Here is a 5,272-nt window from a genome sequence, read left to right as displayed (position 1 = left end):
GTTACCAGTGCTTACCAAGAATTAGCTTACTTAATCTCACAATCACCCTATAAGAAAGGGACCATTATTATCATCTCTCTTTTACAGATGAGAGAACTGAGGTTCAGAAAGGCTAAGTTACTCACCCTAGGTCATACAGCTTGGTAGACCTGGGAAGGAACCTCTACCATCCGAGTCCGGATCTATACCCTCACTCCACTGTGCGCCTCTCTCTGATAGATAGGCAGGTATCTAGGGGATATATATATATATATATATATATATATATATATATATGACAGATTAGATAAATAGATATAGGCAGGTAAGATAGACATAGGTGGCAGACGGAGAGTGAGATGAAAGATATGATTGGTTTTTCCGTAAGATAACCAAGGTTGCCTCATGGAGGTGATATAATTCTAGCCCAAGGCAAAAGGAACTTGATGTCTTAGCCTGAGCAATCCTACCATAAGGAAATGTTCATTTTCCCTCAGGGCTTTTGAAAATTGAGATACTCATGGCTGTTCATTAATGCCTTTGCAGACCCCTCTTCATTCATGCGCGCATCCTTCGTGCAGCTACTCTGTGGCTGGGCACTGGGGACACAGAGATAACTAAGGCACAATGGGTCCCCAACCATCAAGGGGCTCCTGACTCACTGAGCGAGACATACATGAAGACTAGAAATCACGGGTACAGATCCTGGAGCCCAGGCCTCTCCAGGGTGTTTGGGAAGTACAGAGGCAGCCAGGGGTGGGAAGCAGGAGGTCAGTGAGAGTCAGGAAATGATTTAAGTCATCATCTCATTGAGAAATGCTTCCAAGATGAGGAGTTGAGCTAGGGGTAGAGGATGATTAAGAGTTTGCTAGGCTGTAGAGGTGCCAGAGGGCAGACAGAATCACATGGGCAAAGGCACAAAGGCAGGTGAGACCAGGGCACTCTGGAGAAGCTACAAATAATCTATTCGGGTTGGAAGGCAGAGGTATGTCAGGTGGCCTAAGAGATGAAGCTGGAGGGGTCAGAAGGCCAAATCATGAAGGGTCAAGGTGTTTGGAGTTCACCTCAGGACTGATGAGGAGTCCTGGAAAGGTTGGAAGCAGGGGAGGGACCTGATCAGCTTTGGTGTTTTGGAAAGTCATCCACATCTTCAGAGCAGTGTGGGGGGCCAAGGCCAGGAGACCAGCTAAGACTCAGTTTCCACTGCCCCATTCTGAGCCACTACTCAGAATGTGCTGCTCTCTCAGCCAATATTTTTTTTTTTTTTTTTTTTTTTTTTTTTGCGGTACGCGGGCCTCTCACTGCTGTGGCTTCTCCCGTTGCGGAGCACAGGCTCCAGACGCGCAGGCTCAGCGGCCATGGCTCACGGGCCCAGCCGCTCCGCGGCATGTGGGATCTTCCCGGACCGGGGCACGAACCCGTGTCCCCTGCATCGGCAGGCGGACTCTCAACCACTGCGCCACCAGGGAAGCCCTCAGCCAATATTTATTGAGCACCTATTAAGTTCCGAACACTGTTGTAAGCACTGGAGATATCTCAATAAACAACATAGACAAAGCTCCCTGCCCTTGGAGCCACACAATAAACACTAGACATAATAAATAAAGAATTTATATATTATGTTAGAAGGTGATTTGAGCTACAGAAGAAGAGAAAATAGAGCACAATTAGGAGGGTCAGGATTGTCAGGGTGGGGCTGGCTTGAGACCTTATTGAGAATGTTGACATTTCACTAAAAACGTGAAGGCAGAAAGCAGAGGTTATATGGGGATTCTTCCCGTGTCTGATTCCCACAGCCTTTCATAGCCCAGGCCAGTGGACTTGGGCTTTAGTAGTCCTGGGTTCAAATCCTGGTACCTTGGGCAGGAAACCACCTCTCGGAGCCTCCATTTTCTCCTGTGCTCCTTGCCTCCTGCGGCCATGGTGAGATGATGGGCACAACAGTGTTTGTAGTCTGACAGGCAGGGCCCAGAGTTAAAGGGGTTATCACGAATCTTCTCTCTGGCATCCCTTCCCAGGCCTCTGGCAGCCCTAAGGCTCTTTGCGCCTGAGAAGCCAGTGGAAGAGATGGCTGTGGGAGAGTTGCTGACAGTCTCCTGCTCCGGGGAGGGCGAGCAGCTTCTCTCAGCTCCAGAAAGGCTGAAACTGGGCCATGGGCTGGGCCTGTGGCATTGCGGCTGTTGCCTCTGCCATGCACCACTGGGCATGAACCCACCATGTGGCAGAGCTGGAAGAAAGCCCTGACAAATGATCCAGCTTAGCCCCTATGGGACAGATGGGGATGCTGAGGCCAGAGAGGGCAAAGGGATTGACTCACGGGCACACAGGGAGTGACTTAGAAACACCTGGGGTCTAGGTCTCCTGGCTTCCAAGGGGGTTGTGGTGGAGCCAGGAGGCTGCTTTGACCCGAGTGGGTTTGTTCATGGTTATGGACTGCCCTGGATTTTTTGTTTTGCTACTGAGGCTTCCTTTGGGGGCTTGGAGCCCACTGCTAAAAATAGCTAACATTTAACATTCTTCCAAGAGATTTCCATTTGTTATCTCATTGAGTCTCTCAACAACCCCATGAGGCATTCTTATTACCCCTCTCTTTACTGATGAGACTGAAGCACAGCCAGGTTAAATGATTTGTCCAAGGTCACACATTAGGAAGCGGGGGAGCTGGCTGATTTGGGCAGTTTTGTTCAGTCTTTGTTATGTAGCCATTAGGTTATACAGGTGTGAGATGAGTGTGTGTACATTGTGGTTATACGTGTGAATATGTTTGAATGTGCGTTGGGAGGGGTTCCTGGCTAACTCTTGACTGCTCATTCGTGCTCTGCACAGGGGCTGCCTGGGGAACAGGGCAAGCTAGCTAAGTGATTTCTCCCTGGCAGGCCCCTGTGAGAGCTGGAGGGGGGTGCCTGTGGTTCACAGGAACTGTGACCTAGAGCAACACACACAGCAAGGACATGCACAGATAGCATTTGCACGTGACACCCTCTGCACATGGATCTCCAACTGTGGTCTCAGGACCAGCAGCCTCAGCATCACCTGGGAACTTGTCAGAAATGCAAATTCCTGGGCCCCACCCCAGCTCTACTGAATCACTCAGGGTGGGGCCCAGCAATCTGTGTTTTAACAAGCCCTCCAGGTGATTCTGATGCACATTCAAGTGTGAGCATTAGGACAGACGGGAGGGGCCCAAAGCATGCTGGGATGCCTGCTTCCGTGTACATGTATGCATGTGCTCAGGGCACAGCAATTTACAGTCTGCAGAGGACTTTCTCACCCATAACCTCCTCTGATCCTCTCAACGATGGAGATCCCGCCCACCTCCCAGATGAGTAAACTGACATCCAGGGAGGTTAGTTCATACAGCAGCCAGTCCCTGACAGATGCCAAGCCTGGCGGTCTTATCCCCATGCCCAACGCCTACCTTAGATCCTCCCACCCCTATCCCCTGTGCTGGTCTAGGGCTCCCCCTGCCCACAGCAGCCTCTCAGAGGAAAGAGGGAATAGAGAGATGGCCGTTCTTGGCTTCCTGCCCATCTCGCCCCACCCCCTCTCGCTCCAGTCTGCAGCACCTGTAGAACAAGTTCCTTCTTTCCCAGGTGAGTTCACCTGGCAAGGAAGGAGAGAGGTGTCCACGGAAGGAGAAGACGCTCCAGGGACCCAACGGCTGTTTTCTAGGAGATACCTAGAGGTGGATCTGGGTCAGCAGAAGTCCCTGCCTTCCCCCAACTCCTGCACTGTGTCGGGAGACATATATAAAAGTGACAATGCCTCACAAGTCTCCAAAGCAGACTTTTCCATCCATAGTGATAACAGACATTTATTGAACATTTACTATATGCCAGGCACTTTACATGTAAGATGGCAAGATGTCATTGAGGAAGGTGTGGCCCCATTCTGTAGACGGGGAAAATCAGGCCCAGGAAGTTTAAGTAAATTGCTTCTAGGTGGCAGAGCCAGGCAGACTGATTCCTGAGCACACTTTCTTAACACTCCCCTATCTCGTGTGGTCCCTGTAATAGCCCTGGAAATGAGCCTGGATGGGTCATTTCTCCCCATTTCACAGAAAAGGAAGCTGTGGCTCAGAGAGGGGGAGTGGTTGGCTCACAGGGTATGAAGCCCGGAAGTGTACTGTCTGCTTCCTCATTGCAGGCCTGAGACCAGGAGACCTTCGAGGATTTGCTAGCATGTCAGAGACAAACTTGTCAAACAACTTTGCGGTGACAATGGCAAATTAGTTGAAATTATAAATTGGTTGAAAAGAAATATTTCCAGTCACTGGTTTTCCATGTAATAGTAATTTCCAGGCACTGTGGGGAAGTTTTTTGTAGTCTTTGAGCATGTTTGCCTGTTTTCTGGAATCTTCCATTTTTATCTTCGGGGAGAATAATTTGGGAATTCATTTTCAACTCGTCTTCCTGCTCTGTTGGTTCAGAAGTATTTCCCTGAACTTTGAAATCTTACCTCTGATTCTGAGTAAATTGCCCCCAAAAGCCAACAAGTTGAAACTGAAGTTTCCATCTGCTGCTTCCGGCTTCCCTAAGTTTGTGCAACTGAGGATGGATATATAACCTTTAAATGCAATATAATCTGCTTTCCAAGTGATCTGCCTTTAAGTTTTTCAAATAAGTGTTTTTGCCAGTAATGCCAACTTTCTCTGCAGCCCATATTCTCACCAATTTCAATGTCCACCCCTTTTCAGTGTAAGCGGCTTTCGCTTACTATCTTCTCGACTGTTCTGTGGTAATCGTTTGCTCCCATTGGGAATGCTGCTCGCTGTCAGAATTGAAGTGCTATGTGGTTTCTGGGACAGGGACAGGCTTAGGCTGAGCTTTGTTTGTGTAATGGTGCTTGAAAATATCGGCAAGGAAAATGCCAGTGGACCTAATGTCCACACACACGGCACACCAGGTGGGGTGTGAGGTGAAGGAGGCATCTGAAGCCCTTGGAAGGAATCAGGGCATATGGTTCATTGCAGCCCACATACTGCCACCTCAGTGTTGGTCTATGTTGTCCTAGCCACTTGGTGCTTCCAACACGGGCCCTCCCTCAAAAACTGGTTTGGGCCCCTCTCCTGGGTGGCAGCAGTATAGATTCCAGGCTCAGAGTAGTTGCTCCAGTGGCCCTGCACACACTGATCTTTGCAACAAAATGAGATAACGTCCCCAATGCAGCTGGCCAGGAAGAATAGGAGTTTAAATGAGCCAGAGATAACACCCCACGACTAAAAACCAAACTCCTCCCCTCAGCATGGACAATACACTGAAAGCGCTTTACGTTGTCAAAGAATCTGTTAACG

The sequence above is a fragment of the Lagenorhynchus albirostris genome, chromosome X (genome assembly GCF_949774975.1).
Source record: "Lagenorhynchus albirostris chromosome X, mLagAlb1.1, whole genome shotgun sequence".
Classification (NCBI taxonomy): domain Eukaryota; kingdom Metazoa; phylum Chordata; class Mammalia; order Artiodactyla; family Delphinidae; genus Lagenorhynchus; species Lagenorhynchus albirostris.
The sequence above is the reverse complement of the archived record's forward strand: the minus strand, read 5'-3'. Positions refer to the sequence as shown.